Source organism: Carya illinoinensis, chromosome 13 (assembly GCF_018687715.1).
Source record: "Carya illinoinensis cultivar Pawnee chromosome 13, C.illinoinensisPawnee_v1, whole genome shotgun sequence".
In the NCBI taxonomy this organism is placed as follows: domain Eukaryota; kingdom Viridiplantae; phylum Streptophyta; class Magnoliopsida; order Fagales; family Juglandaceae; genus Carya; species Carya illinoinensis.
This window is the reverse complement of record NC_056764.1, coordinates 21,482,601-21,498,756: the sequence shown is the minus strand read 5'-3', so window position 1 is coordinate 21,498,756 and position 16,156 is coordinate 21,482,601. Positions and strand designations below refer to the sequence as shown.

Genomic DNA, 16,156 nt, shown 5'->3' with positions numbered 1-16,156 from the left:
TTGTCCCTCATCCTCAACTGGTAGTATCCCGACCTCAAATCTATCTTTGAGAACACAGCTGCTCCTTGAAGCTGATCAAACAAATAGTCGATCCGTGGGAGAGGATATTTATTTTTGATGGTCACCTTATTTAATTCCCGATAATCAATGCACATACGGAGGGTTCCATCTTTCTTTTTAACAAACAGAACTGGCGCACCCCACGGTAAAGTACTTGGTTGAATGAACCCCTTATCTACCAGCTCTTGCAACTGAGTTTTCAACTCTTTTAATTCAACCGGTGCCATGCGGTAAGGAGCTTTATGTACAGGAGCCGCTCCAGGTTCCAAGTCTATAACAAACTCCATTTCACGAATAAGGGGTAGTCCAGGCAAATCATCCACAAACACATCAAGGAATTCTTCCACAACGAGAATATCTACCAAAGACTTCTTCTCAGACGGCGTAGACACCATCTGAACTAAGAAGGGTTTCGCTTCCCATGCAATCTCTCTTTTTTCTTTAATTGCCGATACAATTACCGGCTTCTCTTTTGGCTTACTCCCCACAAATTCTAGACAATCACCATCTGGAAGCTGAAAGCTAATTACCCGACTTCTGCAATTAATACTCGCAGAATATCGGTATAGCCAATCCATCCCGAGGATGATATCAAAACCCAATAGCTTAAACACCACCAAATTAGCATCCAAGAACTTTCCATCAAAATTTAATGAGCATCCCAAAGCAACCTTGGAACACCACACCATTTCACCATTGGGTAGAGCCACTACCAATGACTTCGGCAAAGGTTCCGTGACCAAATTACACATCCGCGCAAACGTGGAAGATACAAATGACTGTGAAGCACCCGAATCAAACAAAGTGCAAGCATAAAACTCATATAAACAGACTCTCCCTGAACCAAACACATAAACCCATGAAATCCAAATACACAAAGAAATCAAAGCACACCAAAAATCAAATCCAACATAAAATTAAATTAAATCCATACCTGTAATTACTCCAGCATCATGGGTCGCTGGTGCCTCATCATCCACATCTCCGGGTGTGACAGCATAAACCCGGGCTTGCACTGCTTGTCTTGGATTTGTTCTTCCACCGCGTCTACCTCCACGGCTTCCTTGAACTCTGACGGGGCACTCACGAGCAATACGTCCCACTTGGTCGCATTGGTAACACTGGGGTCCACCACTCAGCCGACACTCGCCCTCATGAGCTCTATTACAAACTACACAAATTGGCACCCGTCCTCCCATACGAACACTTGAGGACGCTTGCGGTCGAGTTCCGGTCTGCTGAACAAATTTCTGAGGCGAACTCGAGCTGCTTCCTTCACTAGAAAAACTCCGCCTCTTATGTCCCGGAGGGGAGCCCATACTCAGATTATTCTCTCGCTCCACAATAGTGGCCACATCCACTAAGTCCTGAAAAGTGGATATCCGATGACTGACCACCATACGGCGTATATCAGGGCGTAGTCCCTCCTGGAAACGCTCAGCTCGCATTTCTTCTGTGGCGATGAGGTGGGGAGCAAATCGCCCAAGTTCTATAAATTTTCGGGGGTACTGTTCCACTGTCGTGCTCCCTTGGACCAAATTTGAGAACTCTCTTGCCTTTTGCTTCCTTACAGAAGCGGGAAAGAAGCAATCATTAAACTCTTTCTTGAAGCGCTGCCAGGTCACAGCGGTGAAAGATCCCAATTCTGATTCCAGCATTACCCTCTTCGTATCCCACCAATCAGAAGCGGTGCCTTGCAGCAGATAGCTGGCGTAGAGTACTTGTTGGGCCTTGGTGCAACCACAAACCTCAAAAGTTCTTTCCAAGTCTTTGATCCACTTTCCAGCTTGAAGTGGATCCTCTTCTCCAGTGAAGTGCGGAGTTCTATGCGCTAGAAAGCACTCATAAGTGCATCCAGCTTGCACCATGCCAATAGGCCCTCCTGGGTATAGCCAAGGCCGTCCCTGATGTGGCCAAGGACCTCCTGGTTGTGGGCAAAGCCCTCCTTGTTGTGGCCAAGGCCCTCCTTGTTGTGGCCAAGGCCCTGCCTGCTGTGGCCTAAAATTTTGCTGCATGAACTCTGTCATCTGCTGTATTGCTTGGGCTATGGAGTCATCTCTCGACGTATCGTCCCGTGGCTCCTGAGTAGATTTCCTTGGTCTAACCATTTTTTTCTGCCACAACACAACCTTTGACCCCTTTTAAGAAAAACAAAAAAAAAACCAACATAAAACCAAAAATCAAAACCAACACCACATAGCAAGAAAGAAAAGAAACCAGCATCCAATAACATAACTAAATAAATAAATAAATAAATAAAGCAAACAAGTTCAAACAAACAAAAAAAATAAAACAAATCAAATAGCATCTTTACTTAACATAATTTTTAAAACACAACTTTAAAAACATTATGGTACTACCTACAGGACATGTGGTTTTACCCAAAGCCAAACCGCTCTGATACCACCTGTGACGCCCTCAAATCCCCACGCACGGACACGGAGAAATTGAGACGTCCGAATGATGACATCACGGGTCACCACCTTGTCGACGTGTGCTAAGTGTGTATATAAGCGACGAATGTGCACGAGAAACACAGCGAAAAGCAAAGTCAATAACTAAGTACCAGAATTTTTCTTAATTTAATACAAAGTTGTTTAAAACATACATAATAAAATATTACAAATCACAAATATGGTTTTAAACCAAACAACAAAGCTTAAAATTTAACTCAGAACTCCGGCGGAGCCGCATCCTTGGGCTCAGCTTCCTCCTCTTCCTCGAACCCTACACCAAAATCTACGGAACCAAAAATGGTGCCGCAGGTAAGTAAAATCCAAACACCACTAGATAAAAACATATAAAACTCAAACAATATGCATGAAAGGATGCAATGCACATGTCCCATAAAATCATATTTTTCCACGCACGCCAAAAATCCCATTTGGCCCAAAAACATATCATTTCCAAATATCACGCCAAAAGTCACATTTGGCCCATATCAAACTCAAACCATTAACCAATTAATCCGTATGCACCATGACCTACCCTAGGGGTCATCCACACACTCTAGCTCCTGTGCCACACCGCAGGTAACGACCACGCGTGTGACACCTAAACAAGCGATGCCCAGTTCCGCGCCCCGCGCATTCGTAGCCAAGCATCCTCTAGCCCTCGCCAGCGAAGGTTCACGGAGTCGGTGCGTAGAGCGATGCCCAGTTCCGCGCCCGGCGCGTTCGTAGCCAAGCATCCCCTAACCCCCGCTCCCGTCGTCGCCTAGCGACAACTCAGGGGACGTCACTCAGTATATTACACTCCTGAGTGATCAGAGGAGCTCCACCGGGATAATAACCCATCCCGGCTTGGGCTCGTGAGACACACGCTCCCAAAATCCATTTACGCCAATAAAACGGAATTTTCTCACTTAAAATAAAATGCACATGTATGCAATATGCAACACACGCCTCATGGCACAAATAACCAAGCAATCACAAATAGTTAGAACCAAGCACTCCGTCCTCAAACCATCCGACCCCCGAACTCCTCGGGCTCAGTCCGGAATCAGCAACCAACAGATAAATATTTATTATATGAGCAAAATATATTTAAATCTAAAAGTAGAGTTTGGAAAATACTTACAGCGCTATATGGTGTTTTTTGAAAGCTCGCGGCATTGCAAACGGCGGAAGAAAAGCAACGTAACAGTGTAATTTACACTGTGGCCGTGGGTAATAAATTACCCACTTTCGAACGGGGACAAAAAAAGGCACAAAATTGATAGGGAATGGTCTAAGGTGTTTATGAAGCTAAAGGAAACGAGTTTTGGCCATGGGTGGTGGTGGAAATGGCGGTCGAAGGCCAAAAAGGGGCTGAACGGAGTTGAGCTTGTGGGAGCTGTTCTGGCAATAGATCGAGGCTAGAAATGGGTGGTTTAGGTCGGCAAGAGGTAGGGAAAGAAGTTGTGAAGAGATGGTGGCCAAAGGTGGTGCGACGGCGCCGGAATCAGTGAAAAATCGTATGGCTTGGAGGAGCTCGTGGTAGCTAACGGTGGCTCGGATGGAGGTGAAACTTGGTGGGGATGTTCACTGGTCAGAGGGGAAGAAAAATGGGTGGGTGGTGTAGGCCACGCCACCAGCGAAGGGCGGTTCTGGGCTGCAAAAGCAACCGGCGACAGGGGAGAAAAACAGGCAGGTGCTATGACTTCCTGGGGCTCGTGGCGGCTAACTGCTGGTCTGATGGCTCTGAAAATTGGTGGGGATGATGTATAGTGGAAGGGGAAGAGAATGGTGGGGGTGTGCACTACACGGCAGCCGAACGGCAGCGCACCAGGCGGTCAAACAGGTGGCGACGGGAAGGAGAAAAGAGAGCTGTGTGCGCGGGGAGAGAGAAACCAGGAAAGAAAGAAGAAGAAAAAGGAAATAAAGGAAATAAAATAAGGAAAAGAAAAGGAAAATGGGAAAAAGAAAAAGAGAAAAGAAAAGAAATGAAGTCCAATCCTTACTCCGGAAACCGAAAACTGATCCGCCGAAAACGATATTAAAAACTATAAAACGACTAAATAAATTAAACATAACATCAAATAAATTAAAAACTAATTAAAATAAAATAATTTAAAATAAATAAACCAATATATTAATTAAATTAAAAGCAACCCTTCAGTGAAAATCCACGTAAAAGCGGGTCATCACAGTCTTAATAGTTTGTGCAAGTGAATAGAGATTTCAGAAAGCATTCTTCATACCTAGGGATTGCCTTTTATACTAGGTTTCTGGGAGTCAACTTCCCATACCTTGTGTTAGAAGGATATGTCTCCTCACCAGTTCTTTTAATCAAATTCTTTTAGAGGGTGCAATTAATGTGGTATGGCTGCCTGTCCCATCTATCCTATAGGTGCACACCATCAGGCTTCTCCTCCTCTATCTGTTAGAAGATCAAAGGCTCCCCGTGTTTACTGCCCACCGGCCGGTATGGAGATACCTAAGGCTAGTCTATGTAGGGGAATGCCGAGGTGTGGTGCCCCCTCCTTCCTTGCATCATGGGGGTCTTCCTACACGATTATGAGCATAGGCTAACCTTTGGAGGACTGAGGGGTCGCGCAGTAGGGACGGGCTCCCCAAATTTGAGCTTATCTTCTGGGCCCTTGGCCCGAAGGGAAAAATCTCCTTAGACTTATAATTTGTTCTCCTTCACTACTTCTATTCACCTTGCATCAAATTTCTCTCTTTGCAAATGTTATGGACTACAAGTAATTCTTTCTTTTGTTGTTTGTTTTTGGCCTATCGCTTGTGTTTGAGAAAGTGGCAGAGCCATATGGAAACGAGGGAGTAGTTGAACCTAAAGCCACACGAGAAATAAATAAATAACTCTCTTTAATTAGCTTAAAACAAAAAAAGAAGAAAATCTATCCACCCTGATCTCGAGAGGTTTGAAAACATTTAGACTCATGTGAGGGCTTGGTCGAAAGATCAAAAGGGGCTATTTTGTCACAAAATTAAAAATTGTCTACACTATTGTATGAAAGTCTAGCTTTGCAATTTGTCAATGGGAAGCACTACAGTTACTACTAGTAGCTCCCACTACGAGCTACCGCTAGTTGTATTGTGTGTGTATGTGTGTGTGTGTGTGTGTTTTTAATCTTTTTTTATATGTATTTTTTTTAACACTTTTAATTTCTTTTTTAAAAAAAAAAATTAACAACATTGTTTAAAAAAGCTTACTTAATCATTAAGTAAAAAGAATAATAAAAGAAAGAAAAAAAGGCCAATGGTAGCCCTGAGCGGGAGCTATCAACGGGCTCCCAAGCATTGCCCTTTGTCAAAATACAAGATTATAATTTAACCATTCTATCAAAGAATGGCAACAAAAATGGTAATGGTACAAGCAATTGTTCATCATGCCCCATGAATAGTAGTTCAAAAGAGTGGAGGTGGAGGAAGCATTGAAGCAGATGGCCCTAGTAAAGTCCCCTGGACCCGTAAAGTCCCTTGTAGGTAAGGAGGTATGTAGAGCTTTACTAAGTTTCTTAAATGGGGAATGAGGTTGGAAAGGGGTATAAACTTCACTTATATTGCTGTAATTCCAAAAGTAAAGAACTCATATGTTACTAATGAATTCAAGCCTATTAGTTTATGCAATGTAATGTATAAACTTGCTTCAAAGGTAGCTAATAGGTTGAAGAAAATGCTCCTTGACATCATTTGCAGCAATCAAAGTGCCATCATTCCTGGAAGGCTTATAATTGACAATGTAATTATAGCCAATGCCCCTTTAGGATTTGACGGTGATTGAAATGTCGAGACATGCAACACGAAGCTACATACCTCTCCTACATGACAATTAAGATACATGCTCCTAGAATGTTTCTAGCAGTAATCAATAAATCACAGTGGAATAGGTCATCTCATAAAATGTTGTACCAGAATAAAACTAATATCCCAACTTCATTCGTAGTTTTTTAAAATCATACTTCTTAGTAATGGAGTATGAAACTCCTTGTTACACATTAATATAACAAGCTTTGTCTAAAAGGCCTTAACAAAGGTAATCAATAAGGCATCCTTCTAGTCTCAGCTATCTCCAAGCAAGTCATGACTGAATCCTTTCAAACTCAGAGTTGATTACATCCTTAGCCTTCATCATCATCCTGACTTGTTATTCCTGGTCCTGTCACAACTTCTACCATTCTGGGTGGGGAATGGTAGTGGAAACTACCACAATGTGATTTCAAGAAATCTTAGCAAATAAGCACACAACATACCATGATTAACATAAGCACAAACCGTGGAATGCATGCGTGCACATGTACTTGACATATGATGTGACTTGACATTTTTCAGAAGACATGTAACAGAATTCCTTGACTTTTCAGAAAACATACTTTTGTCATCATTAACATCTTATTTAATCATGTGATCCAGAACATATCATATCATATCACCTGATTCATTTCATGTGATCCTTTTCGTATTACGTAAGCCCATTGTCTTGTTCTTATAACACATATGGATACATCATGGCTCCTCTATGTACTGCATGTTCCTGCTAGTTACTACACCGCCATCAGTTGGTACACTGTGGTGATTATGTTTTAAACGTATCCATATTATAGAAACAAGATAGTACTTCATCGAGTTATTTGCCTTAGTCATGGCACTCGCTAGCGTTATATACTACCTGGCTCTGACATCCTTTAAAAAGAATCCATTAGAGGCATGCCGACATTTCTTTGTCGACCCAAGGGTCAGCACTCTATTCTTAAGCACTCCTGAGTGGACAAAGGAGTTTCATTAGGACAATCTCCCATCTTAGCATTTGTGTCGTGATAAAACTTTTTGACTCTTTTCATTGAAAACACTTTTGAAAAAACTTCTCCCAATGTGACATGAGACTTAAGACATACGTTCTTATACTTGATATATGACACATAAAATGCCGTGCATGAAATAACCAAATATAACATGTTCAATTCATGTCATTATAACATAGAACACACGAGATATCAAAATACATATATGGAACTATGAAATTAACCTTTGGCTGAAACATAAAGGTGCAAAAGCATGAAAAATCATCACTTAATCATTCTCCAAACTTTAAACATATTACTCATAAATAAAACCATAATGGAGCAAAGCATGAAATCATAGCATTGGGTTAAGATCCAAAACCTCTAACACATGGTATAGCCGAATCATCAAGTATCACAAATTAAGACCATTGTTTTCCTTAAAACCGAAACATGCAAAGGACATTCTTGCCATTTCTATCGTGAATTGAATCGTACTAATCCTTCCATATTCATAGTCTAAATTCATGTAAGAGTATTTAAGCAACAAACAAGAATAGCAATCAAAATAACAATAACAATAAAAAAGATTTACACAAATATATGCAAGTATTAACTACAAGAGCAAGTTGAGTGTGTACTTACAAACTCCGCGTAAAAAAATGAATAGCAAGCTATAAATCAAAGTGTAACCAGTTAGAATGAGGGTTTCAAAAACCCCAATCTGTGATCTTGAGTGTGTGAGGTTTCTAGGGTTACTACTAAGGCTCAAATAAAACTAGACCATTCAGCCTCTAGGGTTTTAAGTTAAGAAACCCTTTCATTTTCCTTGTGTTCTTATTCCAATCATAGAGATATGGTGGAAATAGTCAAGAGTGGCTGATTACATGGGGGATTTGTGCCCTCCATTTTTGGCTTCAAATATTTCTAGGAAGTCTTAGTTTGCTTCACATGAAAATGGTGTTGAGATCGTGTGTGTTTCACCATATTCGAACCCTTGAAAGATCCCCATCTCTTTTTGAGTTGAAAATGTGTTGTGTGTGAAGAAAGTCAAGGAAAACCTAGTCCTCACCATGTCTCCTCCTTCCCTTGTTTGGTTGGAAAGAAAGTGTAGGAAAGTGGGGAAAATATCCATGTGGTCGTGTAAGAGAGTGTGGAGGGTATAAGGGCATGAAAAATCTGAAAATGGCAAAAGAGAAAAGCCCTTGGGCATGTAGCTCCTCCCCCTTTATATAGAGCTCTCCAACAAAATTCCATTGGTTGCAAATAGCCCTTTGCATGAAGGACAAGTGGCGTAGTTGATGCATGTAGGACAAGTGGCACTTGTTGATTCATGTGGGACAAGTGGCACCTTGGCTAATGCATGTGGGGCAAGAGGCGCACTAGGCTAGGCTATAGGGAGCACAAATCTGAAAAGTGTTTTTGAAAAGAATAATCTTGCCAAATGGCATGGGTCCTTGGAAATCTAAGAATATCCTTGCATGGATGCCATGTGTCAAAGCTCTTCTTTCTTTTTCATCCTTGCCTCTCCTTGGAAAGTCCAAAAGATCCTCTATATGAGTGACAAGTGCCATTGTTCTCTTGCCAAAATTCGAAATCCTAAAAGGCTCCTTGGGCATGCCCCTCCAAATGGTCTAGATTCAATGAATCTCTAGGGAAAAATTGTTGTTTGATAAACCCTAACCGTAGGCTTGAGCCTTGTAGACTTATAGTTGCTTGCCAAGTGGCAGGTGGCATGTAGGATGTGAGTGCGTGTTCTCTGTGCATCCTTCCCTTTTCCCATGCGTCTTTTCTATTTTCCGATTGTCTTTTCCTTTTCCCATGTGTCTTTCACTCTTCCCTAAGCAAAAAGCTTCTTTTTCCTATGCATGTTCCCTAGATGGCTCTCCTACTTCCTTATTCTACCCAAAAACTCAAAACATGACATGTGATAATGTGGTGGCCAAAGCCTTAGGGGTACAAGGGTAATTTTCGTGCATCTATTCATCTTTTCTTCTAGAAGCTCATTGCATGGTTGACACACGGCAAAAACTGAAGATATCTTGATTGTAACCTAAAAAAGTCGAAATCCCCTTGTGTCCCTTCAGTTTCCCCATGCAAATCATCTAGAAAATCCACTTTTATCTTCCCTAGGCTTCCTTTCCAAGAGTATCTACCTTGGAACTCGAATTTTAGCCAAAAGATGAGTTGTAGGCATGCAAGTCATCCCTTGACTAGATACATAGTGCTTCACATGTATGACACATGGCACTAATAGCAAGGGCTTGGGTCGGGCTTGGGTCATGGGCTTTGGGCTATTGGGCTTAGGTTTCCTTATAGGGACCCAAATTCACAAGACTTTCTAGGGCTAGCTTCACTTGGGCTCATGTTGCACAACCTAAATTCTAAGGCCTTCCCTACAAATAAAAATAATAAAGCCCATAAAATACATTAGCAGCTAAAATAACCTATGAACCATACTTAGCAAGCTTGGGTTATCACATGGGGTTACTAAAATCATGTCCCCTCATTTTATCATCCATTTTTACATCGAGGTTCAATGTATCTAGATGTAAGGTGTGCATGTGAGACATGTAGCATATGGGTAGGTGAAATGGGCGTGTGCCCTAGGTGAGTGCCAAACCCTACCTCCTTTTCATCTCCTTAGCTTCTTCTAGAAACCTTCAAGCATGTTTGAAAAGTATCACATTCCCTACTTTCCTAAGTTCCAAATGATGAGTTATTTTCTAAAAAGACCAAAAACTCATTCCTAATGCCAAGTGGTGCATCCTACTTAAGGGCCAAAAACTCATTACTAAGCAAAATCCTTAAGGGCTGAATTCCATGCTCCTAAATCTTCTATTTCCCCCTTATGGGCTCTTTAACTTAGAACTCTAAGATCCAATCCAACAACTAAGAATAGAAAATAGCTTAAAGAGATCCTCCCACACTTAGCCAAATAATCCATAACAGATAATATCCAAAAGAAATACGAATGGGGTCTCTCATCAAAATCCGGGATATCACAAACATTCTCTATTAGTATTTTTAAATTACAAAGAAGAATCTTTAAGAAGATCTCTTCCCTAATGGCTAAGTTTTGGTGGGGGATAAACAGGAAGATAACAAAATTCAGTGCAGAAATTGGAAAAAAATGGGTGATTCCAAAAGGGATGGGAGGTTAGGGTTTAGGGATATAGAAAGCTTTAATAAAGCAATGTTGGAGAATGATGAGCTTCCCTTCCCTGTTGATGGTAAAGATTATGAGAGAGAAGTACTACAAGGATGGGGAGTTGATAGAGGCAAAGCTGGGGGGTGGCCCTTCTTTCATTTGGAGGAGTCCATGGTCTTCTCTAGAACTAATGAAAGAAGTCTTATTATAGAGGGTTGGGAATGGTAGTAAAATTCAGGTTTGGAAAGACAAATAGTTGCCTACTCCCACTTCCTACGAGGTGGAATCCCCTCTCAAGAACCTACATTGTGAAGCTAATGTGCAACAACTTATTTATCCTACTACTACAAGCAGGAAGATAACATTGATTTATGACACTTTCAATTAATTTGTCGTTTACCCCTGAGCAGGTGGGGAGTAATGGATAGAATGGTATTGGGTCCCTCCAATAATGGTAAGTTTTTGGTTAAAAGTGCCTACTACCTAGAGAAGGAGAGAATGAGAAGGGTGAAAGGAGAATAATCTAGAAAGGAAAGTTCAAAATCTATCTGGAACCTTAAATGGGATCTAAATATGCATGGTGTAGTGAAGCACTTTATGTGGAAGGCTAGGCATGATTTACTCCCCACCAAGGCCAATCTTTTCAAAAAACGTATCACAGAGACAATGCTTTATCCAATCTATAAAAGGGAGGCTGAAACAACAATACATGTCAAGTTGTGCTATCATGCGGCCTTTGGTGTATAGGCAGAAGAGGGTAGCCTTGTGCAAAAATGGAGAGGTTAAAAAGTAAATGAACCTATGCTTGACAATGGAGGAAGTGGAATTGATGGCCTACACGATGAGGAAAATCTGGCTATGAAGAAACATGCTACTGTTTGAGAAGCAGTTTGATGACCCTAGAAGTGTTCTAAAAGTAGTTAAAAAGGCAATGGATGATTTTAATGTAGCTCAACAATACCAATAGAGAGGTGTGATTAATAGAGGTATAAACAGAAAAGAGGCATAATGGAAAAAGCCAGCTAAGGGGGGACTAAAAGTAAATTAGGATGTTGCGGTGGAGTCTCAGGCCAAGAGGGTGGGTATTGGAGTTATTATCAGGGAATCAAATCGTGATGTGGTGGCATGCTTGTGTTCAATTGCTGACTACCAAATGAAACCTATAGCAGAAGCCCTGACTTTAAGAAGAGTTGTAGTTTTATGCCTAGGGTTGGGATTATTAAAGGTGGTGCTGGAAGGGGGGGGGATTCTCAGCTTGTAGTGAAGGCATTAAATAGTGATGAAGAAGTGTTGGCAGATTATGGGGTTCTCATAGAGGATACTTGAAGGATTCTTGAAGGGAAATCGGACTAGAGTGCTAGGTTTGTGCATAGACAAGCAAATAACTTAGCACATAAGCTTGAATAAATTAACTTTTTCTTATTCTAAGGAGAGGGTGTGGATAGAAGAAGGCCCCTTACAAATTGATGATTCTATTCTTTGTGAAAAATACCGTAATAACTAAAAAGTTACTAATTATTCAATGAAGGACATACTTTTTTTATTTTTAAACAAATAATGTTTATTGCAGGAAAAACTCGTTCCATTTATTTTATTTCAAAACATAGTATTAATGATATTTTTATGTAAGTTTTTTTTTTATGATATTTCGACATAAGTTCTCAAAAAAAAAAAGGGTCTTGAACAACTTAAAAAAAGGGTCTTGAACAACTAATTTAACCATGTGTAACATAATTAATCGAAAAAAGAAATTTATATTTACTTGACTTAGTGAACATATATATGTTCATAGGGAATAGAGTATATATGGGATTGAAAAAAAAAACCACATTTATGGATCGATTGAATCAAGAGTTATAGTAGGAGAATTCCTTTTATTTTAGAGATATTTTACTTGCAAGTTGGTATAAAAACACATTTTCCATATATGTTTAAAATTCTAAGTCGTACAAATAAAATATTGTGACATTAGCAAGGTGGCGTGAGACCGGTGTTGATCAACTGTATGGTTTGCAAGTATAATTGTTTTTTTTTTCATTATTTTATCATGTCTATTTAAGCCGTACATTGATGTGCATATGATTATGATTTTGGGTTGCATTAATAAGAACTTTGTCAGCTCATGTTAGATAAGTCAGACCTTTTTATTTTTTTTTAATGTAACCATGGGATTTCTATTTCATTAATAATTAATCATTACAAATCTTGTACTGCAAAACATAACTGTAAAGACCCTCCGGGCCATCTTCTATCCATATATACCTGTTCTTCATTTCAGTTTAAGCAAAACAAGTTAAAAAATGGGCTACCTTATTTCCTTCCCTATAAGTGTGTTGTACCTTCCACAATGGTCTGCTGGCAAGCAAAACTTTGATGTCTTCCACCATCTGGCCATTCCATTCCCATAGTTCTTTTGTGCTATTTATTGCATTTATAATTTCCAGTGCATCCCCATCATAAATAGCAGATCCAATTCTAAGTTCATCACCCAACTTCAGGGCTGGCTTTAGCAAGAGCAGGGGAAGAGACTTGCACCATTGGCTTACTCAGAGTAGCTCGGACTGTCCCTTCTTCATCCCTTATAATCACACCTACCCCCATCTTCTTAGTTTTAGAATCAAAAACTACCTCCCAATTAATCTTCACTATACCTTCCATGGGCGCTTTCCATCTAACCAATTCTCTATGAGCTTGTACTCTTTCTGATCCTAATTTGCATTGAGCTTGTTTGTACTATGCTATATTGGACTTGGCCTGGATAATAACCTTCTCTGGACTAAGGAAAACATCTTCAAACATGAACTTGTTTCTCCTGATCCAAATATTCTTCATAATCGTTACTACTAGCTCTAAGTCCTCATTCAATCTCTCCACCATCTACTTCCAGACTGTAACCACATCCTCTATCACATAATTCCACTTCTGAACTGGACTCCATTTTTTTGCCCAAACATCAATTGCAACTGTGCACCACCAAATGGCATGCCATACTGTTTCTTCTTCCTTTTTACATATAGGGAGAAAAGGCTTACTAATAACTTTCCTTTAAAAAGAGTTTCTTATGGTTGGGAGACTATTATTCAAGGCTTTCCACATAAAGACTATGACCACTTCTGACACATTAAGCTTTCAAAGCATCCTACCCTCATTTTCTTCAGCTCCAAAGGATGTTTCCCCTTCCATTCTTCTCTCCCTACCTAGTTCAAGATGATAGGTGGATTTTACACAAAAAATGCCATTTTTTAAGTGTGCCCAAATAAGTGTGTCAGGCAATCGTGTTTGACTAATGGGGATTTTGCATATGATTTCAGCTTCTTCCTCATAGAAAGTTTCTTTCAGCAACTCTTCATTCCACCTCCCATGTTCTTCAACTATTAAATTTGCCACCCTAGCATTCTCACTTAGGTTCTTTTGTAGAGACTAAATATTGTAAGATGACAGCTTGGGTATCCATTTGTCATTCCATATATAAATATTCTGCCCATTCCCCACCCTCCATACCAACCTCTCCTTAGTAACTCAAGAGATCCCCACAAGCTTCGCTAGATCATAGATGGGCCATTTCCTAATTTGGCTCTTAGGACAATTGTCCGCATGTGGTATTTGTCTTTTAGCACCCTAGCAGCAATTGAACTAGGACTATAATAAGGGCTCTCCAACACTGTTTGGCAAGAAGGGCTTGATTGAAACTCTCAAGTTCTCTATATCTCAACCCTCCACTAGTTTTTACCATCCCCATTTTTTGGCACCTCCTCCACTATATTTTTTTTTCATCACTTATGTGGCCCCATCAAAACCTTGCCATTAAGCCTGCAAGTTCCTTGCAAAACCTTTTTGGTAGAGCAAAGACACTCATGTGATAAGTGGGAATACATTGTATGACAGCTTTAAGTAAAATTTCCTTACCAATAGGTGAGAGGAACTGGTTTTTCTAGTTATTGATGTTCAGCCACATTTTGTCCTTGATACCTCTAAAGGTATTGTACTTTGACTTGCCCACCATGGTGGGAAGGCCATGGTACTTTTCATTGTTATTATGCACTCTTGCCCAAAGATCCTAGACAATTAGACTCCATTCTCTTTTTGCCATTTGTGCTAAAAAGGATGGTGGACTTTTGCTTATTCAAACACTACCTTGATGCCTGTTCATAGTGTTTAGCACCATGATATTATCAACCCAACCCACTTAGCACCAAAACCTAGTTTCTTCATCACAACATTTAAGAAAGGCCCCTCAACCCTGTCATATGCCTTTGATATGTCTAATTTTAGTGCTATGCTTTCGACTATCCCCTTCAATTTGGTCCTCATGGAATGCAAAGCTTCATATGTTGCTATTATATTGTTAGAAATCAAGCACCCTGGTTTGAATGCACTTTATTTTTTTGAGATTACATCATTCCAAACCAATTTCAATCTGTTGGCAAGGGTTTTGGCAATAATCTTATATAACACATTGCATAGGCTTATAGGCCCGCAATCTCCCATCCACTGTGGATCAGCACACTTAGGAATTAAAGCAACATATGTAAAATTTTGGGCTTCTTCCATACCCCCACCATTCAGAAAATCCAAAGCTGCGTCACTCACATCACCAACAACTGTACTCCAAAAGGCTTGATAACAACACACATTGTAGCCAATTGAACCAGGTGATTTAAAGGGCCCCATTTGCTTCAGGGCTCCACTTCTTCACTGGTGAAAGGTCTCTCTAGGGCCTTATTCATAGTGCTTGTTACTTGAGAATCTAAGGACTGCATGCATGTAATGCCGTTCCTTAGGCCTTGATTTTAGTAGCTTTAATCCTAGTTAATTAGGAGTTGGGCTATTTGAGAATAAGAACTTTTTTGTATTTTTGAGTTGGCAAGAAGACTGTATACTTTGGGTTTGGTAAGAATTATTAAGGTTATAGTGCAATATTGATTTTGAGGAAAATGAAGTTTTTGGCTCTTGATTGGTTTAGTAGTATTATTTCAGAGAATTTTTAGTAATTAATAAATTTTCAGAAAATGTTCCAAGAGGCCAATGTTAGAATGACAAGTGGCATATTGGAGATTTTGCTACCTTATTGAGCTAAGTAATTTGGATTAAACTTTTGATGGATTTAGAAAGCCCCAAGAGATTGGTTTGTTAAGAGCCCAAGTGTTTTGGGTATAAAGGCTTAGGAGAGACACTATGGTCATAGGCCCAACTTGATTGACCAAAGACTTTAGGGCTCTAATTCAATAAGGATGTGATGGGCTAAGGATAAGATGTTAAAAAGCTTTAGGCCTAACTTGGGAGATATAAAGTTTTAAGCTTTTCTTGGAGGACACTAGAAAATAGGCCCAATGTAAAGGACATAAAGCCATTGGGCCTAACTAACTTTGTAAGAGTAAAGGCCTTAAGCCCAACTTGGAAGATATAAGATTTTAGGCCTCACTTATTAGACACAAGACTATGGGCTTAACTTACTAGACCCATGATATTAGGCTCAACTTAGTAAGCATATGTCCATTGGGCCTAACTTAGTAAGATTCAATGCTATGACCTAATTGAGGAAAGACCCAAAGTTTAGGACCTAACCTAGTAGGCCTTTGAGGCCATAGATACGCCCAATAAATATGGACATAAGGTCCATCTCCAAACCCCACAACCAAGGCATGCACTTTTGGCCAAACCAAACCCCAACACCTTGTCATTTATTTTATTCTTCCAATTAGAGCCCACATACACCATAC

The 16,156-nt window shown here is 40.1% G+C and overlaps 1 long non-coding RNA gene across 1 annotated transcript; it reads right to left on the bottom strand.

The window, feature by feature from the left end:
- Positions 1-6,418: 6,418 nt before the first annotated feature.
- Positions 6,419-8,483, bottom strand: LOC122292752. Its single transcript, XR_006237005.1, has 2 exons — positions 8,358-8,483; positions 6,419-6,683 (listed from the first exon to the last, which is right to left on the bottom strand). It is a non-coding gene; the product is annotated as an uncharacterized LOC122292752 (long non-coding RNA).
- Positions 8,484-16,156: the final 7,673 nt, after the last annotated feature.